Genomic DNA, 27,141 nt, shown 5'->3' with positions numbered 1-27,141 from the left:
CCCTTAAGCTGAAACCAATTACGAGATGTAACCATTTCACGTAATTTTTAAGCAAAAAGAAGTTCCCCAACTATATTCTTGCATTCCGATTAAAACATCTGCACTCCTGCCTGCCTCCGTGATGGAGTGGTTAGCATAACGCGCTACGACTCCAGGCGCCTCGGTTTTGAATCCCGACCTGGGATTAAATTGTTTTCGTTATTAACAAAACTATCCAAATTACACCCCATTTGAAATTATCATAAAATTATACTATTTCCTCGATGAATAAAATAACTTTAATACAACTTTAAAAAAAAACAAGTAAAAGAGAAATATTTTTTCCGCTGACTTTCACCACACGACATTAGATATTTTGTTTTTCTTCAAGCTATCGAAAGCTTGGTATTCGAGAGTTGAACCTTTATCTGCTTTAGCACAAAAACAGCAATAAATTAACCTTGAAACTGACGATAGGGTTTTATGACTGAAAACTACTGCGAAAATGTACGAGATATAATCCTCGAATTAAAGAATGGATGTTCTTTGAAGAATAACATTGTGAGAAATGTTTTAAGATATTTATGTCAACAGCAAGTACAGAGTATGGAGCCAATGGTACTTACCAATTTGTTGTGATTGTTCCGCTCCTACTTTGCAGCAGTTTGATTTTGTCGTCCCTGGATATCCGAGTTGCCTCTGAAAGGTACAAGGTAAACACAAATAAACCCAATGCTGTGATATTATTAATTAATAATTAAAAGCAATGCAACTGGAATCTTGAACAGTGTGATAGAAGTAAAAACATCAGACTGTCAAGAAAGAAGCAAGCATTGTGAACTTTTCTGGCATGGGTCAATCTACACGTTGCATAAAAAAAATATATAGAACCGGTTAAAAGTGCTCTCCGAAAGTCTTTTCATATCCAGAATATATCTATCCTCGTATAAGAACAAACGGGTCGTTATTAACAACATGTAAAGATTATAAAAACAATCATTTTCTAAATTCTATAATCAGCAAATATAATGATTTTCACCGATCCTAAAGATCAATTGTATTTTAATGTTTTTGTCAGGTACATTTTAATGTAATTTTAAATGTGTTTAGTATTTATCTTTTATATTTACATTCTTGTCATCAAATCTTGTATAATAAATTTGTCTCTTATACATTTTTAAATGTATATATGTACTGCTGCACTAAGGCTCGTCAGTTGTTTTTCAGTAGAATAATATCAGCATAAATAAATAAATATGCCTTTCAATACACTTGTGAGATTTTACTGGCTTTGAACGAGAGCAAAATAAAACAATCTTGTCTAAACATTTCTTCAAGTTTGAAATGGTTTTATTCCTTGCTTTCAATTTGTATCGTTACAAAACTGAAAATCATGCAGTAATTAAAGCCTACAACTAGAGGCCCGCCGCTAAGTAATTCGATATTTAAAAGATCGTCTTGATACAATCTGTAGATTTATCAGAACCTATATTGAAATGAACTTTTAAATTCTTTATTTGTTTTGTCAACAGTGTTTCTTTGCACTCACAGCTATTGACCAGAGGCATACAGAGACATTTTTCGTTGGTGTCACATTTGGAATAATAAGCGAAATTATGTACAGATATGTATTGTAAAAGAATGAAAAGGAATTCTCACCTACTGCTTGTACAGTCTTCCTCTTGGCAGATGCTGTTGCCTGAATCGTCGTCCTCTGTCCCATTGGCTCTTCGGAAGACGTGAAGGCCTTGGTGTTCAGTCTGTCGGTTTAACTTGACTATCATCAGGCAATCTTGGCTTGGTGGCGTCTTTCCACTTCCCAAAGTTGTATGTTGAGACACTTTTCTGAGAAAGAAAAATTTATTCTTTGTACTATTCAATTCTAACTGCAACTTTCCGTACAATAACTAACGGTGAACCAAATGTGCAAAATGTAGGTCCCTTGGGGTAATAACGCCAAGTTCTCGTAAAGAGCGTATTTTGGAAGAAATCAGAGAGATGACATATGCAGTACCTTGATTAAAGGTTCTGAAGTCAAGAAAGCAAGAAACCGTTCTGGAATATTCTCTGTGGCACCAGTATTTCTCTATGTTGTGCAAAAGGCGGTTGATTTCCCGCCTGTTGTAAAACAGCCAAGGTAAGTCTGTTGCATGCGCGACTGTATTTTAAATTTCTGTCAATTACACTGCGCATATATTTCTAGTATATTTAATGTATTATCGTTATGTACTAAGTGATCGTGAATGTGTTCAAGAACGAGCTCGTAATGGAAATAGAACGTGTAATAAGTGAGCCGGGGTAATAGCGTCACGCTCTGTTTCTTTCAGTTTATGAAATCAGGAGCCTGCGATCAGCGTTGTTTTGTTATTTTAGATATCAGTGATATACAAAAATAAAATTTACATACTGCATGTCCGAAAAGGTGATGGAAGCTATCGATAGTTTTGGCACAATTCTAACGACTGATATCTTCCCAAAAAGGAAGAAGGGATTGAAAGTTCATCTTCATCAACTTCTACTGGAAGCTACTCAAAATCAACAGAACCCAAAAGAAGAAAAACAGTTCATAATAAAAACTAAGAAATATCATCGAAGGAAACTGGTGGCGGCACCATCATCGTTGTGTCCCTAGAGAATTCTGTTCATTTTCTTCACCTAAACTTTACATTGGAGCACGATGGAGTGGCAATGCAAATGTTACTTTGTAAAAGTTTCTCGCATAAATCGATAAAAAAATGTGTTTACTAAACCTTCCTGATCATGTAGCAAATCACAAGCTTCTGAAAATTACATTATCGTGAACCTAAGAAATAATATATTAACGTGCTACGATAGGGTGGCCCGAACAGATCAAATATGGTATGTTTGTGCACAAAGAGCACTAAACTTGGCATTATTTGGGTCGTTCCTAGCTGCCATGGGTTCGACATTACATAAATTTATATTTTACACTTGGCTTTATGTTTTCTCTGGTCGCGAGTATGTGTAATTCAACGGCGGGTGTAGGAATCGGAGAAACTCACTAAAAAATCCAGAAAAGAAATTATGTGAGTATGCGCATGATATTTATTATTATATAATTACACCATCCGATATTTTAATGTTAACGTATGTTTTCCTTTCATACAGTAGACATTTCCCCCTTGAACTTCCTTTCTCTATTTTTTGTTGTTACAATACTTTCAAAATTATAATTCCTGTAAATATAAGCGCCCTAGGGACTGGTAGACGTGAAACAGAAGATAATATTGTTTTGTAATAACTACTCTTTTCGATAAATGTGCTACATATAAAGTAGAGCATCATATTTACTTGTAGAAGTGTCAATTATAACAACAAATAAGAAAATTAAAGTGCAGTCGTACGGAATTATTATGTATTATTCTTTAGCCAAAAAAAAAATAATTGTGAAAGCTACAAGTAACATAACCAAATACTGTACACATTTGAATTTTCTTTTTAGTTCAGATATCTTTTTCTATTGTTAACGACCATCCATAGTATTATAGCACTGAAAAATCATCTATTGTCTTTCGGCATAATTTCTGAGGTTAAGATCAATTTAAACTTCCAATTTATCCCCGTGTATTTAAATGGGAGAACAGTTGTCGGTCTGAAGTGAAAGGACAAAACTATCGTGTCGCCACCTAGAATTAGCTTTCGTTGAGCAGCACAATTAACCACACATAAACACGATCATTTGGAATTTCCCGAATGCTCGGGATCTCGAAAAGTGGGGAAGTGATTTCTCTAAGTCGGGCTCGAAACTCAATTCTTTCCGTATTTCAGTACTTATTTGTCCGGATTCAGAACACACCTACTGGATGACATTCATTTTGTATTCCTGTACACAAATTTATGATGAATACTACGGGTTCTTAAGATTTAAATAGCCTAAAAATGTATATTTATATTATTAAAAAAAATATCTTCCTTACCTTTTTGTTCTTTTCATTGAATTTTGGTCTCTTATTAGTTTCTTATGTCACATTTACATTGGCTTTCATTCTAAAATAAATCTATGGGAACATATAAGTATTATTGAGCTAAAATATTGTTGCAGCCAATATGCTCTATTTCAGGGGGTGCTCGTTGCTATGTGCAGTACGTATGCGCAGTCGTCCGTGGATGCATTACGTCATGTGGGAGGATCCGGTTCGTGCGGGGCACATTCAGCTGCTAACGCGTCGCGAAAATTGAAACAAGCAAGATGTTGATTTTGTAGCGTTCGATTTATTTTTATTGTATTTTTGTACTTGTAGTTTGCAATCATGTCTAATTGTGCTGTAGCAAGCTATGAAAACTATAACCAGAAAACTAAAGGAACTTACATAAAATTTCATAGATTTCCAGCCGATAATTAATTGCGTAAGTAAACAGTGGATTCATGCTTGTAGACGAAATGTAAAAGATGCAAGTGTGCAGTGCCAATTATTGTGAAGAAGACTATGTGTGAGATCCAAAAGCAGAACTTCTGTATTTCCCACCAAAGACCTTGCTAAAATTACACCCAATTACTTTAGTACCAAATAATCGAGGAAATGGTGTAGTTCTCCTAAACACTTATCTTCACAATATGATTTGCTTGTAGGACGTGGTGATAAGGTTTGCAGAAATGTACGCTACGAAAGACATGCAATAAGGAGACGTGCCCTAAACAGGCTAAAGACTATGCTGCCAAAAAAGATAAAAATATATAGACGAAGGTGTATATACACAAACTGCAAGCAATGTTTTGTTGTTGGAAAACATATTCGATCGTTTACAAAGGAGAAACACACGTCTGCATAATGAAGCAAATAAATTTAAAATTACAAACAACCTCTTTCAACCTGTTTTAACCAAATAAGAAAGTTCAAAATCTAGAACGTAACCTTACCGACAGTACTACAAGTCACCAATATCTTGGAAATGTGTTCAACTAGGGTGAAGTACGTAGTGAACCTAACTGATTTGTTATGTAGATTTCATGTATGTCGGATTTGTAATTATTAACAAATTCATTTATTTAACACAAACTGATGTTAATTGTGATTTGTATGTTCACATTATTGTGAAAAACTTTGTCGGAAATGTTCATTTCGAAGTGTAAAGATTGCGTATTGACTTTCACTCTATTGGAAATGAAACTCCCTTACATCTTCAGTTCCAGTTACATAGCGTTGTATGCACGAAGTTAAGCATTGCATGAGTGAATATTACAGATCAATGAAATTTTTGCAACTGTTCAATTTTGGTATTTCACAAATACATTATGGATAATTTTGTACCCTTGTACTCAATATAAACCAATGGATGCTACATTATTTCTTTGTAGTATGTTTCTGTCAAAAAGAGCAAGATCTATGATTAGTGCAATGCAAGTTACTTCGTTAATGAACTACAAGTACAAATGTGTGTCGCATATCAGCCTTGGTTTTCCGGTTATACAACTCAAACGCACATGGAAATCTGCGGACCAAGTCCTTTAACGAATAATGAGTGATTCGTACTCTTGCACGGTCAATCATTGTGAGTTCATGTAACTTTTCTCCTTTATTGTTTAATTAAACTAAAAACTATTTTTATCGATATTCTCAAAGCGTTTCGTTTTCCGTGTAAATCTATTTCTATAGGCTTGAATTAGTAGGTTAAGACATTTAAGTTTGATAGCACCCATCAAGTATTTCGAGTAGGTTAAGTTAGTTAAATTAGTACTTGTTCACTTTGGCTCGTCTTCTGCACGCTTGTATATGCAAAGTTTTTAATACGAAAAAATACTTTTTAGAACTATGACAACGATAACTTGCAGCTAAATTTGAACCAGCAAAATTTAAAATATGTATCTGCAAATTACAAGTAGTAGGGATAATACTTTAGAGCTGACAATAGACCTTTTAATTGACATTAATGGGTTTTTTATTCATTTTCGAGGGGTGACGCTATTGTTAATTAATCTAGAGCCACGTGGCGACACGTGTCGTGGGTGGAGGAGGAGATGAGTCATCGATGACTCATGCACACGTGTGAGTTTGAAATTAATGGTTTTCCATTAGTGCACAAAAGATACTATTATGTATTCCGTTTTTGACCTAAGCTAACCTTTTGTTGTATATTATATATGCGTTTCTGCCGGATATGAGTCACAGATGATTTATACAGACGTTGGAGTTTGGAATTAATGGTTTTTCCATTAATGTACAAAATACATTTTCGGCCATTTTGGCGTCGGTGGCGAGTTATATTTGGTATAATTAAGGATCCGGATTTACCCGTATTCAACCGGTGCCGCCGCGTTCGATCGGAGGTAGAAGATATTATAACACATGTTCCCTTTAAAGGCGAAGAAATTGAACGATGTATCCTATATGAAAACGAAGTATGTGAGCAGAATCCATGTTATTAATATTAACCTGTTACGGAAGAACCTGTTATGTGGTTGCATTCATCGGCACCCCCAAACCGCGCGCGTTCATGGACACGTGAGGGAAAAAAAAGGTTCTCTATTGTTACGGCCCCCATCGCTTGGTCTTCTTCCGAAGTTGAATGGAAGTCAAGTGTCGCCAAATTTTTACACACGAGTATTGATTTTCTTTGAGGTTCCAATTTTATTTGATGGAAGTAATCTACGCGGTATTTCTGCCGCCTTTTGTAACATTGCAAAGACTATTTAACCTAAGGCGTAACGAATTTGGCTGAACTAGGAACATTCTGTTCCAGTATCTACAGGTTAAAGTGGATGCGATCCACTATTTGCACTTATTTCTGGGTTGCGAACCACGGCCCATTTGATTATTGGGTTATAAACATCAGGATTCATGTAAAATTGACCAGATGTTTTTACTGTTAGAGACAATATTTCGCATTTTTTGTGTATTTTTACTCAGAAAACGCTATTTGAACGATTCAAGCAAGAGTTCGCATGGGAATTTAGACACACAAACTGTGTTTCTTCAACTTTAGCTGAAATTTAGGTTTATTTTTTACTCTAATATCACAATTTCTTCTATTCAGGCAACATTTTTTATTAAATTTTGGACTCACAAAGACATTTTTCAACTTTTAACTTGTTATTTTAAAAGTTTATTTCCATTTTTTACTCTAATATCACAATTTCTTCTATTCAGGCAACATTTTTTATTAAATTTTGGACTCACAAAGACATTTTTCAACTTTTAACTTGCTATTTTAAAAGTTTATTTCCATTTTTTACTCTAATATCACAATTTGATCTATTCTTGCAGAAGTGTTTATTGCAATTTTGACTTGCAAAGATAATTTTTTCAACTTCTTTTATTATTTTTTCTATTTATTGCCTTTTGTATCTTATATTTTTAATTCTTAACTTTGAGTTTTGTTCTTTATTTAAAAAATTTCTCTAATCACTAAGGAAGAAGTACTTTTAAGTAAAACTGTACCCACAAAGTTTATTATTACTATTATTATTAGTATTATTATTATTATTGTTGTTGTTTTTGTTTTGATGTAGTTGTTGAATCTTGTTGTTGTTGTTGTTAGGGTTTATTGACTTCCACTACGCTATTTTTGGTTTGCTTCGTAGGAAAGTTTGTTTATTTTAGAGTTTCCTCGGTATTTTCTTACTGTTAGGGTAGGTAAAGTTTCCTAAATATATGAGTAGGGTTCCATATATTCTTGTTCTTGCATGTTTTTCATATGATGTGATCACAACAACTCTCCAAGTGCTTTTACTGCATGTTTCCATTTTTATTGAGGCTTAGTGATTCCTAGAGCCACTTTATGCATGAGAGAAAGCTTGAAAATTTCGATCTCAGATAGCCGTCAACCTTATGTCAGAGTATTTTCGAGTATATTTTAGACTTATTATGGGGCAGTAGAATATCACGGCTTGCTTATTTTTTAAGTATGTTGCGCAGTTATTGTATTTTTGCTTTTGCTTTCTAGATAAACTGTATGAAATGTTTAATATTTGTACTTTTTTTTGCACTTATAAGAGGCCAAACTTTTACTGTAACTAAAATTATTATGTCTCTAAGCACTGAAACCCCTTTACCAAGAGTACTATAACTGAATGTTTATTAATATTGTTTCTTTCATCCCTTAAATATAACTACTTAACAATATAATGACAAATCACAGGACAAGACGATGTTAGCAGATGACTATGTGGCTCTTAAGTCCACCTGCAAAACTTTTCTTACCATGCTATTTACCCTTATAGTCTTTTATTCGGGGTACGTTTCAAGCACTACTTGACTTTTTGAGTGTTTGATTAACACCAGGGGTTATTTGTATCTGTTATGCTGTATTATTTGAGGCTTCTTTTTTTATTCTACAATCACTATATGTCCCTGAGAACTAAATTTCCACTGACTGAAGCTTAAAGCTTAGGCTCTACAGCATGTTGAATGGTTAAGCACTGGTCAATATGAATTTTACAGAGGCTAGTAGGAGGCATAGGAACACACGACAGAGCCTTATTAGCGTGCAAGAAGCATTTTCAGGGAGTACTACGAGGAAACGAAGTTGATTTTTTTGAGGGCTTTACCAGTTACACAGCCAATATTTGCTATTTCAAGTAACTACATGTACCAAAACATTTTACAGCCCAACACTAACTAGACTTCAATTTATATTTTATTAGGTGCTAAATGTAGCAAGAACACTGATTGTACATACTTTTGAGAATCCAACTATTTCAGGATTTTTCTATGTACGCATATTTTTATTGATTACTAACTTTAACAGACCAATCAGGAAGACGCCAAAATTCACTAAACTTAGTACTATAGTGTATGTGATTGCATGAAAAGTAGAAATTATAACAACCACAAGATTTCGCTTTTTTTGCTTTTGGGACTAATCGTGACGCTGAGGATGAATGGATGGCCAAAAATCTTAAGGACTGGATGTATTTTACCACTACAGACGCCTATGTAGAAACACTAGAGTACTGTTAGCTTTCAAAATTGAGGTTATACTGTACTGTTTTTTAAATATTTCGTATTTGGCACGCTTAACAAGTTACATTTATATCCATTTCAGGACAAATATTGCTAAAACTCTCAAATTAATGTGTACAACTTTATATTTCTGCTATCAAAGGAATTAACAACCCTATTTTACAAACAAAGGGTATTGTTTACACTTTATTTACTTCAATCTGAGACTAATATTTTACAGTAATTGAATCATTCAGCCCTAGTCAATATTTTACTGCATCAGAAAGTTTGTTATTAATCTAATAAGTATCCTATTTTGTGCTATTCTAACGCAAACGTTGTTTAATTCACTGGTTATAATGCAAACTTTTGCACAAATTCGATATATTCACTACCTTCAAACCAAACAATTGTACTTATTTAGCGCATTTCATTTATATTTCTTGTAATTAACTTATGTTTCTTATAATTAACAATCTAAACTAATTACTTTGGCATGTTAAAAACCTTATTTTTTACTATTTCCTATTCTATCAGGTTCTATATTGCTGTTTTTATCAATTTATGTAAGACCACACTCTGGTAAATGCACATATATTCTCTTTTATACACACGCACGCCACACACACACACACACACACACACACACACACACACACACACATTTACACACTTATACGAACATACATCTGACGTTTTTCAATATTTTGCTATGAAGTTTGCATCGACGCTATTCAAACAAGGGCAGGCAATGTAGTATTTATGAGTATTAGTAATCCCAAAGTGCAGATGAGAGTCTGCTATGTGCCTTTTGCAGGGGATTGCATGTGAAGTGTATGCATATTGAGCATTATTGAGTGTGTAGGCTTCCAAGTTTTGCTGTTATTTTCCTATAATTCTGTGAGACTGTAGAGAGTTCTCCCTTTTCAACCAGTTTTCTTTCATTGATTGGATACTTTTTGGGAACTTAGCAGTTTTTTATGTTATGAAGCAGATTGTTGTAGAATATTTTGCATGGTCTTTTGTGATATTGAGTACCTGCTGTAACGGAAGTAAGTATCTTTCCTTCTTGTGTTGATGTTCTCGTGTAGGTTTCCTATTTTCGGTCAAGTTGCAGTAGGGAACTTAGCAGTTTTTATGTTATGAAGCAGATTGATGTAGAATATTTTGCATGGTCTTTTGTGATATTGAGTGGGTGCTGTAATGGTAGTAAGTATCTTTCCTTTTTGTGTTGATGTTCTTGTGTAGGTTTCCTATTTTCTGTCAAGTTGCAGTACTTAGAATAATCGCTACTGTCTTATTGATCTACGAAGCTCCTTTGAATAATCATTTGCATGTGACCCTATACTCCACGTTGTACTTTGTTCTGGGAGCTATCTTTTGAAGCCTTGGCATTCTGCTAGTACAGTATTATTATCGTAGAGGTAAATTAGTTCGTGAAAATATGTATTTTTCTGATTAACTATAGTCGCTTAGTTGTTCTAGCAGGTATAAGTAGTTACTGCTGATGTTGTTAATTTTCTATTCGCAGGGGCTATGTATGATGTAGCGTATTTGTGTTGCCTGTCCCTTTTTATTCCTATGTTGTTGAGTTTCTCCATAAGCATAACCTGTTTTACTCTATTCTATGCCTTGTTGCTGCTAGATATCTGAGGTATGTTGCTGGTTCATATCTGAGTTAGCTTGTTTGACTATCTATTATTTTTGCTATGGCTGTGGCTATTGATGGCCCTTTCTGAATTCCATGTTGGTTTCTGTTTATCCTTGTTGCTGCTTGTTATCTGAGTTAGGTTGTTTGACTTCAGGACTATCCTTTTTTAACTTTATTGTTGATTGCTGTTTTGTTTATTTCCTTATTTGTTTTTATTTGTTTACTGAATCTATTTGTTTTGTGTCTTGTAATATTATTTACTATAGTAACAAAATTATTTTTAAAAATTGATATTTATCATCATACTTGTATATTTCTTGTTCAGTATTTGTCAAAGTTTAATTTATTTTGTCCGCTATTTTTAGCAAATAACACTATTTTGAAATTTAATATATAAATTCCTGAAAATTTACTGTAATTTTATATCAACTAACATATTTATTTTAACAAAAATAACAAAATTGTACAAAAGTTCAAATAGCAGAAGAATTGTACTCTTAAATTATTAACTTTGAAAGAATAGTATTTTTAAAACATTAACTTTGTAAAAATTGTACTTTTAAAACATTAACTTTGTAAAAATTGTACTTTTAAAACATTAACTTTGTAAAAATTGTACTTTTAAAACATTAACTTTGTAAAAATTGTACTTTACACCAGAAATAATCAAATATATGGGAAAGAAGGAGAAGTTCTGTTGCTCAGAATAATAAATGTGGGATGGAAGGAAAATAATTTTGTTACTATAGTAAATAATATTACAAGACACAAAACAAATAGATTCAGTAAACAAATAAAAACAAATAAGGAAATAAACAAAACAGCAATCAACAATAAAGTTAAAAAAGGATAGTCCTGAAGTCAAACAACCTAACTCAGATAACAAGCAGCAACAAGGATAAACAGAAACCAACATGGAATTCAGAAAGGGCCATCAATAGCCACAGCCATAGCAAAAATAATAGATAGTCAAACAAGCTAACTCAGATATGAACCAGCAACATACCTCAGATATCTAGCAGCAACAAGGCATAGAATAGAGTAAAACAGGTTATGCTTATGGAGAAACTCAACAACATAGGAATAAAAAGGGACAGGCAACACAAATACGCTACATCATACATAGCCCCTGCGAATAGAAAATTAACAACATCAGCAGTAACTACTTATACCTGCTAGAACAACTAAGCGACTATAGTTAATCAGAAAAATACATATTTTCACGAACTAATTTACCTCTACGATAATAATACTGTACTAGCAGAATGCCAAGGCTTCAAAAGATAGCTCCCAGAACAAAGTACAACGTGGAGTATAGGGTCACATGCAAATGATTATTCAAAGGAGCTTCGTAGATCAATAAGACAGTAGCGATTATTCTAAGTACTGCAACTTGACAGAAAATAGGAAACCTACACAAGAACATCAACACAAAAAGGAAAGATACTTACTACCATTACAGCACCCACTCAATATCACAAAAGACCATGCAAAATATTCTACATCAATCTGCTTCATAACATAAAAACTGCTAAGTTCCCTACTGCAACTTGACCGAAAATAGGAAACCTACACGAGAACATCAACACAAGAAGGAAAGATACTTACTTCCGTTACAGCAGGTACTCAATATCACAAAAGACCATGCAAAATATTCTACAACAATCTGCTTCATAACATAAAAAACTGCTAAGTTCCCAAAAAGTATCCAATCAATGAAAGAAAACTGGTTGAAAAGGGAGAACTCTCTACAGTCTCACAGAATTATAGGAAAATAACAGCAAAACTTGGAAGCCTACACACTCAATAATGCTCAATATGCATACACTTCACATGCAATCCCCTGCAAAAGGCACATAGCAGACTCTCATCTGCACTTTGGGATTACTAATACTCATAAATACTACATTGCCTGCCCTTGTTTGAATAGCGTCGATGCAAACTTCATAGCAAAATATTGAAAAACGTCAGATGTATGTTCGTATAAGTGTGTAAATGTGTGTGTGTGTGTGTGTGTGTGTGTGTGTGTGTGTGTGTGTGTGTGGCGTGCGTGTGTATAAAAGAGAATATATGTGCATTTACCAGAGTGTGGTCTTACATAAATTGATAAAAACAGCAATATAGAACCTGATAGAATAGGAAATAGTAAAAAATAAGGTTTTTAACATGCCAAAGTAATTAGTTTAGATTGTTAATTATAAGAAACATAAGTTAATTACAAGAAATATAAATGAAATGCGCTAAATAAGTACAATTGTTTGGTTTGAAGGTAGTGAATATATCGAATTTGTGCAAAAGTTTGCATTATAACCAGTGAATTAAACAACGTTTGCGTTAGAATAGCACAAAATAGGATACTTATTAGATTAATAACAAACTTTCTGATGCAGTAAAATATTGACTAGGGCTGAATGATTCAATTACTGTAAAATATTAGTCTCAGATTGAAGTAAATAAAGTATAAACAATACCCTTTGTTTGTAAAATAGGGTTGTTAATTCCTTTGATAGCAGAAATATAAAGTTGTACACATTAATTTGAGAGTTTTAGCAATATTTGTCCTGAAATGGATATAAATGTAACTTGTTAAGCGTGCCAAATACGAAATATTTAAAAAAACAGTACAGTATAACCTCAATTTTGAAAGCTAACAGTACTCTAGTGTTTCTACATAGGCGTCTGTAGTGGTAAAATACATCCAGTCCTTAAGATTTTTGGCCATCCATTCATCCTCAGCGTCACGATTAGTCCCAAAAGCAAAAAAAGCGAAATCTTGTGGTTGTTATAATTTCTACTTTTCATGCAATCACATACACTATAGTACTAAGTTTAGTGAATTTTGGCGTCTTCCTGATTGGTCTGTTAAAGTTAGTAATCAATAAAAATATGCGTACATAGAAAAATCCTGAAATAGTTGGATTCTCAAAAGTATGTACAATCAGTGTTCTTGCTACATTTAGCACCTAATAAAATATAAATTGAAGTCTAGTTAGTGTTGGGCTGTAAAATGTTTTGGTACATGTAGTTACTTGAAATAGCAAATATTGGCTGTGTAACTGGTAAAGCCCTCAAAAAAATCAACTTCGTTTCCTCGTAGTACTCCCTGAAAATGCTTCTTGCACGCTAATAAGGCTCTGTCGTGTGTTCCTATGCCTCCTACTAGCCTCTGTAAAATTCATATTGACCAGTGCTTAACCATTCAACATGCTGTAGAGCCTAAGCTTTAAGCTTCAGTCAGTGGAAATTTAGTTCTCAGGGACATATAGTGATTGTAGAATAAAAAAAGAAGCCTCAAATAATACAGCATAACAGATACAAATAACCCCTGGTGTTAATCAAACACTCAAAAAGTCAAGTAGTGCTTGAAACGTACCCCGAATAAAAGACTATAAGGGTAAATAGCATGGTAAGAAAAGTTTTGCAGGTGGACTTAAGAGCCACATAGTCATCTGCTAACATCGTCTTGTCCTGTGATTTGTCATTATATTGTTAAGTAGTTATATTTAAGGGATGAAAGAAACAATATTAATAAACATTCAGTTATAGTACTCTTGGTAAAGGGGTTTCAGTGCTTAGAGACATAATAATTTTAGTTACAGTAAAAGTTTGGCCTCTTATAAGTGCAAAAAAAAGTACAAATATTAAACATTTCATACAGTTTATCTAGAAAGCAAAAGCAAAAATACAATAACTGCGCAACATACTTAAAAAATAAGCAAGCCGTGATATTCTACTGCCCCATAATAAGTCTAAAATATACTCGAAAATACTCTGACATAAGGTTGACGGCTATCTGAGATCGAAATTTTCAAGCTTTCTCTCATGCATAAAGTGGCTCTAGGAATCACTAAGCCTCAATAAAAATGGAAACATGCAGTAAAAGCACTTGGAGAGTTGTTGTGATCACATCATATGAAAAACATGCAAGAACAAGAATATATGGAACCCTACTCATATATTTAGGAAACTTTACCTACCCTAACAGTAAGAAAATACCGAGGAAACTCTAAAATAAACAAACTTTCCTACGAAGCAAACCAAAAATAGCGTAGTGGAAGTCAATAAACCCTAACAACAACAACAACAAGATTCAACAACTACATCAAAACAAAAACAACAACAATAATAATAATAATACTAATAATAATAGTAATAATAAACTTTGTGGGTACAGTTTTACTTAAAAGTACTTCTTCCTTAGTGATTAGAGAAATTTTTTAAATAAAGAACAAAACTCAAAGTTAAGAATTAAAAATATAAGATACAAAAGGCAATAAATAGAAAAAATAATAAAAGAAGTTGAAAAAATTATCTTTGCAAGTCAAAATTGCAATAAACACTTCTGCAAGAATAGATCAAATTGTGATATTAGAGTAAAAAATGGAAATAAACTTTTAAAATAGCAAGTTAAAAGTTGAAAAATGTCTTTGTGAGTCCAAAATTTAATAAAAAATGTTGCCTGAATAGAAGAAATTGTGATATTAGAGTAAAAAATGGAAATAAACTTTTAAAATAACAAGTTAAAAGTTGAAAAATGTCTTTGTGAGTCCAAAATTTAATAAAAAATGTTGCCTGAATAGAAGAAATTGTGATATTAGAGTAAAAAATAAACCTAAATTTCAGCTAAAGTTGAAGAAACACAGTTTGTGTGTCTAAATTCCCATGCGAACTCTTGCTTGAATCGTTCAAATAGCGTTTTCTGAGTAAAAATACACAAAAAATGCGAAATATTGTCTCTAACAGTAAAAACATCTGGTCAATTTTACATGAATCCTGATGTTTATAACCCAATAATCAAATGGGCCGTGGTTCGCAACCCAGAAATAAGTGCAAATAGTGGATCGCATCCACTTTAACCTGTAGATACTGGAACAGAATGTTCCTAGTTCAGCCAAATTCGTTACGCCTTAGGTTAAATAGTCTTTGCAATGTTACAAAAGGCGGCAGAAATACCGCGTAGATTACTTCCATCAAATAAAATTGGAACCTCAAAGAAAATCAATACTCGTGTGTAAAAATTTGGCGACACTTGACTTCCATTCAACTTCGGAAGAAGACCAAGCGATGGGGGCCGTAACAATAGAGAACCTTTTTTTTCCCTCACGTGTCCATGAACGCGCGCGGTTTGGGGGTGCCGATGAATGCAACCACATAACAGGTTCTTCCGTAACAGGTTAATATTAATAACATGGATTCTGCTCACATACTTCGTTTTCATATAGGATACATCGTTCAATTTCTTCGCCTTTAAAGGGAACATGTGTTATAATATCTTCTACCTCCGATCGAACGCGGCGGCACCGGTTGAATACGGGTAAATCCGGATCCTTAATTATACCAAATATAACTCGCCACCGACGCCAAAATGGCCGAAAATGTCTTTTGTACATTAATGGAAAAACCATTAATTCCAAACTCCAACGTCTGTATAAATCATCTGTGACTCATATCCGGCAGAAACGCATATATAATATACAACAAAAGGTTAGCTTAGGTCAAAAACGGAATACATAATAGTATCTTTTGTGCACTAATGGAAAACCATTAATTTCAAACTCACACGTGTGCATGAGTCATCGATGACTCATCTCCTCCTCCACCCACGACACGTGTCGCCACGTGGCGCTAGATTAATTAACAATAGCGTCACCCCTCGAAAATGAATAAAAAACCCATTAATGTCAATTAAAAGGTCTATTGTCAGCTCTAAAGTATTATCCCTACTACTATTACAAACTGGAATTGCTTTTTCAAAGTCTGAAATTACTATCTTACAATTTTTTTCCTCATTCTTCCTCCACATAAAACTTTCCAAAATGTGTTTGCATGTGGAACTATGATCCGTAAATTATTGTACAGTAAATAAATATATGAAGGTTTGGGATTATTTGCGAAATTAGAGTAAGTTTCAAATGCAGATTAAAAATTTATCTAGCTTGTATATTGCTTATTTCCTTTGATAATTTGTAAAATAAAGTTAGATTATGGAGAACGGTAAAGATTGGATTTTAAGTTTATCAGTATTATTTAACTACTTTCTGATGTTATGTAAAATTTGAAATGTTCGTGGAAGTGATGGCAACGTTCTGAATTAATAAGAAGGAACGATTCAGTCAGAAAACTAAATATTAGGCTTTTGTAATGCGTTGTGTTAAATGTTGTAAACAGATTATACCGGACTACTGTCGGATTAAAAATTACGGACACTCAAGTTTGGACTCCAATTAAAAGTTAACCAGTAGAACCACATAAGAATTTTGGCTCTAAGTTTATCCTTACATCCCAAAATACAAACTTATATTCGTCCAGGTGGAAATATGTGGATAAGCCTCTGCTTTGCTTTTATCAGTTTCGTCTCCAGTTGCATGCCTGTCATTCTCGATTATGTCTTGAAATATAAACAACTGTCTCGTTTTCATCTCCAGCCTTGTTCTGTTTGACCCTTCATTTTGACAATACGAACCCTCGAAAAACGAAACTTTATGCTGAATATTAGGATCCACGTATTACAGCCTGACAATTGCCACGAATGGATTGACTTTGTAAAGGCTATAAACAAAATATGAATTATCTCTAAATGAACAATAGAGATCGGCTTCGTATGTTTGACTAACTCACATAGTAAAGTAAATTGGATTTAGGTAAATTTTTCAATTCTCAAACGAGACCGAGAGTCCAGGAAACTAAAATTTCTTTCTCGCCTCGATTTTTTTACGAGGATGTATCGGTCTCGCCTCGTCTCGCCTCGGTATCAACACCAACATCAATATATTTTTATTTCTTTGAAAGGAATGAGAGAAAAGCGAATTAGAATAGCGATTGATTACATGGTACTTTTACGTACCCAATCTGTCAATCTGGAAAGAAAAAAATTCAATGTTAAAGTTTAGCACCTTCCATATGGGGGGGGGGCGATTTTTTTAAAGGAGCACAATTAAATGATCAAATTTACTCTGTAGTCGCATTTTGTTCGGCAATAGTATCTCAAAAAGGAGGGGCTCTGTCCCTCGTAAGCCCCATTTGATCACGCCCCTGCCATAGCGGTGATGCTCATTCCGATAGAAAAGCATAAAATATTATTAAGGAAAAAACTAGAGAAAAATTTACAGAATAGCTAGCTACCTCTGAGACAATGTTAGGGTCACCTTAGTTTCTATTTAGTAGTAACATTTACAGACTGTAAAATAGGATATTGTATCTTGTATCACGGTTAGAAGTTATGAATCTAATGAATTACCTCTAATGTTACGCTGGCGATTATTTTGCATACAGATGATCCTTCAATACCTTCAGGACATAATAACGTATTGACTCACTTCAATAATTCTACACAGGAAATAAATTATTAGGATGCATAGTGGCATATGGTGTACAAGGAAAATAAAATGCTCGTTCGCACATAAAAATGAAGGGGATGATAGCAGTAGGAAAGATGCTTAAAAATACTATATAAAGGGGTGAACTGATACATTGAACTGACATAGTTCTCTCCAGTAACGATTCAAACTGCACAGATATATGTCACTTTTCCACATGATTGAATCAAAAGTTGTAGCCGATTCGGTGGCCAGGTGCGTTGAAGTGGACAACTATCGATCTCACCACTGAAGTTCCTGGGTTCGAGTCCTGCCTGGGAATGGATGTTCTTCGAAAATGTCCCTTTATTGGTTTCATCTGATCATGATTATCCTCTTGATCTTAATTATACAAAAGCGGACTAAACGAAGAACAAACACACCAAAAGGTGTGTATCTCACTATAGCATTAAGAGAAAATAGCTACGGTTTGAGTTGTGCCACCTTTCTAAGTGATGTTCTATTATAGAACTTTTATGATATTTTATCAATTCTGTAAGTAGCAAGTTTCTGTTATTCTATATTATTGTATCTTATTCGAAGTAATAATGATCATAAGACATTAAATTGCTTATTTTATATGATAAAATACGACATACTTGCGTCAGAATCAACACACCTCAACCGAAACAAATGCTCTCTATATATGTACATACTCCTTATCCTAGAAGTTAAATATTGAGGATTAATGATACACGCTGTAAGTTTTAGATTTAGAATGTTTATTGTGACTGCATACATCAGCATCTATCGAGGCTTGAATTGTTTCCTTGAACTGTAGTACACTGCTGTTTTCTACACCATCAGAGGTTCTATCTTGACCCTGAAATAAATAAATAAATAAATAAATAAATAACTTAGTAAGGAATGCAAGCAGAAAGAAGTACGTTCATTAGGGTTCGACTTCGAATAATTATGACCTAAAACCTTTATGATGTTTTATATCCCTAAAACATACCAAATATGATCCAATATCTCAAAATATAAACTAACAATACTGCTAAGAAATAATAACAAGGTAGCTATTAATTTTATTAAGCATTTCCGAAAGTCGTTATTTTCTTTTGCAGTAGAATTTCCAACAAATACTTTGTTGACCTTACATAAATATTATCAGAATTGTAATATTTTGAGGAGGAAAAAGAGAAACTGCAAATATGTTATTAATAAAGAAATAATTACATGTCAAAAAGTCATACCTTAACTTTTGACTCCATTTTATAGGTTGTTCTCGAAGATTACATTTATTTTCAATTTGAAGCCTGTACAAGCATTATGTCATATCTGTTGAATGGTTTAAAATGATTTTCATGCTTATGCTTCTTATGCCACATTTTGGACAAAATATGACCTGAAGCTGAAATATGTTTTTGAAAACTAATTCATTTAATACAAAGGACCAAAAAAACAAAACACTTAGACATGGGGAAGCAGGACAAGCTAGAAATGTGATGTCATAAAAATCTGAACATTAGTAACGCTGTTCTAGTGGTCGATGGCGAAAATTATGTACAGTCGCAACCTTGTGTAGTCGGTAACTATTGTATTCCGAACATTTCTGGCTAAGGACGACACAAGTGGCATCACGTTATGCTCTCTTTACACAGAACCATATACCACTTGCCTCGTACCCAGTTTAAAACTTGAGAATATATATGCATCTCACTGTACCAAAGAGACAGCATTCGATGAGTCGATTTTTCAGGGATTCATCTCTTGTGCACATGTTAAACTGAACAACCATGCAACGTTTCTCTACAATGTGACCGAAACATGTGTGTGCGTGCTTGTCTGTAGAGTTTGGTATAGGGTGGTCTCCTCCAGATTCTTTTTGCTTTTTAGAAATTCTTATTTCCTCGTTAACACTTAGTATTTTAAGGTGATATCAAAAGTTCGTAGACCACGTGTATTTAGAACGTATTTTAAAAAGTTTTCTCAATGATAATGTTAATTTTTTTCTAAATGCAACTTTCGCGCTACTCATTCATTGTTACTGATTCTTTATTGTTACATGTAGACAACCATTAAACTTATTTGCCCAACCTACATATAAATCATAATATTATTTGATAGTTTATTTTTTCGGTTCTTATCCTAACTACCTAGGATAAGAACCATTGCGCTAAGAAATATCTTCCACTAACTAAACTTTGTCAAGAGAGAAAATATCACCACATTTTGAGAAATCGGTGTAGGGCCTATGATCCACAAGGCGCAAAAGTTATAAGAAACTACGTGAGGCTTAACATTTTTTAAAGGAAAATTTAGAAAATTAACATGTAAGCACTTACTGTTTTATGCTATACATATGGTAGCATTTCTCTGTCTCTCTCTCTCTCTTTATTTACGCACGCGCGTGTGTGTGCGTCTTTGTTTCTGTGTGTGCTGGTACGTTTGTAATTTTAATGAAATGTCTTATCTTTCTACCTTCTAAATGTTGTACCCTTTTCAAGTTATGCTTACTTTATACTTTGCTACACAAAATATCAACACTTACTTGTACATGCTGCATCCTTGAACTGGACTTCAAAATAATTTGTTGCAGATCCTTGCCTTTCCCTATATTTCCTTTACCATGCTGGCTCGAACTGGAGTTCCACTCTGTGATACGTTCCTCAGCTTTGGATGCTTTGGTGAGTTTTCACTCACCAGTGGCCCACCTCCCTCCCTGGGCCCTGAGAGCCTCATGAACCCTTTAAGGCTCAACTTGGCTCTTTAGGCCCTCTTTAACTCTTTCAGGGCTCCTTAGGGTCCCTTTGAGAACCCCTGGAACCCCCTTCAGACCCCATTTTCCCTCTAGGGGGAAAACCAACACTGCAGAGGAGATCCTGGCAATGGGGGAGCCCAGGTCGGAGGGGGACGTGGGGTACCTCCATGCCTTCCGCCCTCCTTCCCACCGAATCCCCCCTCCCCGTGGGAATGAGCCCCCCAGCGTTCCCGGACGCCGTAGTGATGGTGCAGCAGAAGAAGATCTAGGGATCAACCCTCCATAGTGAGTGCCGAAAGGGACGAGAGAGGCCCACGCACACACACATGCACACACCTCCTCGCACACATACAAACACACACACACACACACACACACAAAGAAAAAAGAAAGCTATAACGTAGTAACTAAGAACTAAGAGGGAATTGGAGGGTGAACTATCTTATGGTGAGTCCAGCCGCCATACAGCAGCCGGATGTCACCGTTACTAACTATTGGGTCTCCAGCCGCTCGAACGGCCGGAGACCACCACTTAGTAACTATGGTGACACCAGCCGCCATACAGCAGCCGGATGTTACCCTTAATATCTATTGTGGCTCTAGCCGCTCGAACGGCCGGAGACCACCCTTAACCACTACGGTGACACCAGCCGCCATACAGCAGCCGGATGTCACCCTTACTAACTATTGGGTCTCCAGCCGCTCGAACGGCCGGAGACCACCCCTACTCACTAAACATGAATAAATACCCACATGCTACCTCAGAAATAGCGGTAGCACAGAAACTCTCTGGTGTGTGGCGATTGTTTTATTGTAAGATACTGTTTAGGCTCAGCCTCTTTGCCATTCCCACTTGCCTCTTGTTGCGGGTGCTTATCTTGAACCAAGATGAGGTTCTGAAGAGGATCAAAGCTGAGGCCATGGACGCCTTCAGAATTGGGAATCCCTAAGCAGACTTTGGATTGACGTTAGCATTATGTTGACTAAGTTAATGGCAGAGCACGGTATCAAGCATATCAGCTTATTTAACACATTTCTGGTTCTTTTACTAGTGAGAAACTATAATTTAATAGTTCTGATTATACTCAATGTTTTAAATCATGATTGCCCTCTTTACATAAAGTTAATATTTGCACAGAATATAGAATTATTTTGTACTTTGTTGTAACATGAAATGGAAGATATATAAGACATTCCAATTTAGTTAAATAACACAATTATTATACTTTACATATTCTTAGAGTTACTTATTTTTCCCGTTCATGTCCTATTTTTTATTTTTATGACCGGCATCCAACAAGATTTTGAAAATAAAAATTAAATGTCCCAATTTTGGGGTTTGTACCGATGGAATCAATCACAGAGCTTTAAAGGTATTTCTCATTCCGTTCCAATGTTTTCATTGTAAAGCAGGAAACATACAGAACAAAGTTATGGAATTAAAAATCACCCCAAATGAAACTTCTTGAATCATTTCAATTTATGTCAATAGCGTATGTTTCATATTATTTCAAGTTATGCTAATTGCTGAATATTCGTTTAACAATCCAGGTCATAGTGCAAATGTTGATAGATTATTTTCACTAATGTCAGTACAATGGATTGATGCGAGAATTACATTTCTCTAATGTTTGTAAAAGATCTGATAATGATTCAGTATAATTGCAAAAACATTTTGACCAATGATAAAAGTTGACTGTTCAAAGTTCGCATATTTTGACTAAACTTGAAATGTTGAAAAAAGAATGGCTCTTCTGAGGAGTACGACTTAAAACACATGTAGTCAGAAGTGTATTGTTTGGTGTTAATTACAAGTTGGGAATTTTGTATTTAATAAATAGCTAGAAAATCATATTTCTTAAAGTTTAAAATGTGTCAAGTTTATATTATTTGCTAACATGATTTAGTAATTTGTATTATTTAATGCGAATGATATGTGTCCTACATTATGACAAAGTCATTAAAATGAATCAAAATTACATTCCCGAACATCAACAACGCTACAGAAAATGATTTGCGTAAGTACTTTCTCCTGAAAATTTGAAGAAATCTGTCTCAGGTATAGTAAAGTGTTACCCAAATGCCGAACAAAACAGTTCACATTTTTACCACCAGGTGACACTGAGGCGCTGCAGTAACAACGAGTAATTTGTGTTTATGTTGGTACAGCATCGTTCAGTATTCAACGTGAATGAAGCTTTAGAAGCTTAAGACAAGCGTTATCAACGGTCTCACGAAGCGTTTACGGGATGTTGTTCACTGTGCGCCAGATATCAGCGCCACATTTCAACTTGGTGGTCAAAATTTTAACTATTTTCTTTTTCGTCATCTTTCGCTTTCCCATTTTGTCCATAGCATCTGTACCAAGTTTGAGCTTAATCCGTTTCTTTGAAAATACTTGATTTAAATCAAGATTTAAATTAGGTGATTTTTTTAAACAATCACTGGTTTAAATCCCTTTAAATAAATAATTCATATAATAATGTACATAAGGATTTTATAGATACCATAATGACTTTTGGTGAAAGTACATTAATCTCGAAATCATTTAATAATGTTTATTAGGCTCTAAGAAATGAAAAGAAAGGAAACAAAATATATGTACTGATGGGGTGAAGCTCATACAATGTGGTATGTAAACTGCAAACACACTTATATCGTCTTGATTTAAAATTCCATAATTTTTATAGGCAAAAATTGGAAATAACTTGTGTATAAAATTTACAAAATACTAATCATGTTAAACCGTAAATATTGTCATTATCATTAAACTTTACCTAAACAACATGGCAGCTGATATTTTGCAAAATCATTTAAAAAATTGCCGAAATTCAGCTACAAAGACTTTAAAAAAATATTTTCAATTACAAATTATAGAGTACATCCATAATGTTTTATTTTCACTGAAAGAAAAGTTACTGAGATTACGAATTATAGTTTCATTAACACATTCAACAAACATTTCCACAGTAGGTTCATATATATATATATATATTGTGTCACGTGCCAGTTTCGATGACACAATGAGAGTTGCAAGGAGGAATGGTTTCTCGGAATCGACGAGAGATGGCAGCACGCTATATAAAGAGGAGCAAAGGAAATTATAAAAACTTAGAGCGGAGAAGAGGGATTATATATATTATAGTAAATTGAGAAATATATAATAGAAGAGTTCAAATACTATAAAAGAAGTAAATAGAATGTTCTATATAGTAAATTAAAATAATTAAGAATATGGCCGCATATGAAACGTTTAGGAAAGTTATTAAGTAAGCGAACGAATTCAGAAATCTATCTCTTTTTATTTCTCTGACGAGGAGAACATCGTCAGTATTTTGTTTTTGTCCCCGGTGGCGCTGTTGTCAAATTAGACGCCCCGAAGCACTTTACGGTTGCGCTCCTTTTTAGTCGCATTGGGCCATTGGCAGCGCTTGTTATTAGCGATCCTGGTTATCCCCTTTGGTCGTTACATAGGAGGTGGCGCTAGTGTCAATTTAGTCGACCCTACTCCTTTATATAAGTATAGCTTTGTTGCTGGATAATGCCAAAGAAACGGGGAAAGGAAAGAAAACATGTATAAGGCATAAAGAAAAGGAAGCTAGACGACGCAATTGGACTTCTTGTATATAGAAGAAATAATAAAAGAAGAGGAAGCCCTTTCGATAATCAAAAGAAGAAGAAGCCTTTTGACAATAAAAGAAGAAGAAGCCTTTTGATGATAAAAGAAGAAGATGCTTTTTCGATAATCAAAAGAAGAAGAAGCCTTTCGACAATAAAAGAAGAAGAAGCCCTTTGATGATAAAAGAAGAAGATGCTTTTTCGATAATCAAAAGAAGAAGAAGCCTTTCGACAATAAAAGAAGAAGCCTTTTGATGATAAAAGAAGAAGAAGCCTTTTCGATAATCAAGGAAGAAGAAGCCTTTTTCCTATAGAAGAAATAGATACAAGAAAAGAATACCTTTTCGATTATATATATATTTTTTTTTTCTCTGTATTTTGTATTTGTTATCAGAATATAGATCCGCATTTAACTATATCCTCTTGGCTATAAAACGCTTTCTCATTTGGAATTCTCAAATAAAGAACCTATCCCCCCTGAGATTAAGATATCTGTAGCCGTGGTAAATAACATTTAAGTACGTACACCCAAGGGGCGTAGCAATATATAGTATCAGAAACAGAAAAATGTATATTTACACTACATACAAGTTTTTACTTGCTTTAAGGGGGTTCTAAAGCCATGCTAAAGCATAGACCCAAATTTCTAAGGGTAACCGTACAACTAATATAGATTCGGTAAGGAAGAAATTTTCCGTTATAAAAGATTGTTTTATTTACTAGAACATGTGAACCTTATAATTTTGTTACGATTAATTATATTTAAGTAAATAACAGAACATGAAAGGTCTTCGTCATGTTCAAACTTCTGCGTACAGATGGCGCTGAAGTGGTAGTTTTGTCAATATCGGTGCATTTTTGTCTTTTATGACTAGTATGGAAGATTTCGTGGTGAAACAAAGATCACATGTTCTTCCCGCAAGCATCTGAAATACTATGTGAAAAAATTAAAACATTTCGTACCTTCAGAGAGTAGTGCTTATCATTAAAATTTTTGAAGTGGCGTTTCGTCGCAATATACTCCGTGGTGCAGATTTTGGCCAACACTGTTGCCAAGATTTCACTCCGTGTTTTCTAACGATATGATCAATGCAAGTGCGTCGAAATCGTAAAAGTTAAACCAAGTTACCAGTAAATGTTGGAAGAAGGAAACATCGGAAAAAACTGAAAGGTAAGTCTTATATTTAAATGCTTGTTGCTTAATCCATCAAAAGCAAAACGTTTGCAATATGCAAGAGTGATGCAGAATGTATGATTTATTTATATGTTGAGGAAATACCTTCAGATATAATTTCTGTGAGAATATCTCTTCGATGTGTCTACATTTTCAACGCAGCACGCCTTTTTTCCTTACAAACGAAGTTCATAATTCTTTGCAATTGTAAAATCAGAAGAAAATGTTATTTAAAATTAGGCATAATGCAGATATTACAGTTTTGTGATTATTACTAGAGCATGAAATACCTTGATATAGATGATATTCTGGCATTAAATCGATATTGCACAAAATGCTCTACTATCGTTCCTGTGAGATGAGATTATTTTCGTATTTCACTGGTGCTATTGAAAAGTACGTACTTACATCGGAATTTGTATTAGAAATCAGTCGTTCATTATAGTTTCACTTTGCCCTTGTACATGGTTGGAACGAGTCGTTTCTGTCCTGTTTTGAACAAGATTTTTCTCCTTTATATATACATATATAGCTCGCAAGTGTTAAATGCATTAAGTAAGTTAAGCTAAGTTAGATTGGATTGGAATAGATTTAATGTGAGATCCTAGAATTTTGTGCAAGTTCTGGACAACGTTCTGTTATCTTCTTTCACACAATCAGGTCAGAAAACCGGTTTTGTAAGCTGTATAAAACTCTTCGGTTTTCTCGTTCTTTCATAATTTTGAACGCCTTGTAATGGTAGTGCAGCATTTCCAATACGTTCAAGCTTTATGTATTTAAAGTGTAAAAGTACACCCTAACAGCTAAAAGAGTAAAGTCCTAACAGTCTACCAAACAATAGTTTGCGTGTTTACTGAGAATTTACAAATTAGTATAGATTAGGAAAGTTTAGTAGTTTACATATTTTACAAGTGCAAAGCCAATCATTTATTTGTGGGTAAGATTGATTGATTTTCAGAGAAATCATAATCTGTCCTGATTATGTTACGAATATTTGATTCAATAACCTACTGAAGTCCAAGTCATATTTAACATGCACTGTAAAGATAGATCTGAATCTGAGCTGATATAGTGAATCAAACCTTTAATAATTCTGTTATAACAGGACCACTACGTTAACAATTATGGTGTAGTTTAGATCAATTATATTCACATCAACTTACACAACATCTCTAAGTTGTTTTCATTTTATTATTAACTCAACTTGTCTCAGGTTGTAACGATATAATGATTTTTTTTTCTTCATCTTTGTTAAGTTCATAGTCTCATACACCATATTAACAATATTTTTATTTGCTCCTTTTGCAGATGAACATTTGAGAATCCAATTGATATGTCTTCTAAGAATACCTTGAAATTTGTAAAAAGGACAACAGATTTGACAAACAATGGCAACCCAATACCGTGGAAGTTTGTGGATATGCTTCTATGGAATCAAAATCGTCTTTGTGGATTGTTTGACCTGTACACAATTTGCAGATACATGGTTGAATGGTGATGGTTTACTAGATGTCAAGAGTCCAAAATATACTCAAGAAATTATGATGCAAGACTTCTTAATATCTGGTTGCAAGTAGTCAGCAATTGGGAACGGTATATTAGATAAACTGAAAATAATGGGAATGGTATAACGTGTGTCTTGTCTGCCAAGTTATAGCACACATTCCTTGAAATTTTTGCTAGTTCCAATTTTTAAGGGTATTTGCCCATCATTGCTTTCTGAATGGGATAATGATTACTAGACAGCAAGAAGCATA

At 34.1% G+C, this 27,141-nt stretch overlaps 1 long non-coding RNA gene across 1 annotated transcript; it reads right to left on the bottom strand.

Moving 5' to 3' along the window:
- Positions 1-608: 608 nt before the first annotated feature.
- On the bottom strand, positions 609-4,003 carry LOC146003294 (uncharacterized). Its single transcript, XR_014443816.1, has 3 exons — positions 3,918-4,003; positions 1,639-1,824; positions 609-678 (listed from the first exon to the last, which is right to left on the bottom strand). It is a non-coding gene; the product is annotated as an uncharacterized LOC146003294 (long non-coding RNA).
- Between the last annotated feature and the right edge of the window lie 23,138 nt (positions 4,004-27,141).

This window comes from Lepisma saccharinum, chromosome 20 (genome assembly GCF_977018435.1).
Source record: "Lepisma saccharinum chromosome 20, izLepSacc3.1, whole genome shotgun sequence".
Classification (NCBI taxonomy): Eukaryota; Metazoa; Arthropoda; class Insecta; order Zygentoma; family Lepismatidae; genus Lepisma; species Lepisma saccharinum.
The sequence above is the reverse complement of the archived record's forward strand: the minus strand, read 5'-3'. Positions and strand labels throughout refer to the sequence as shown.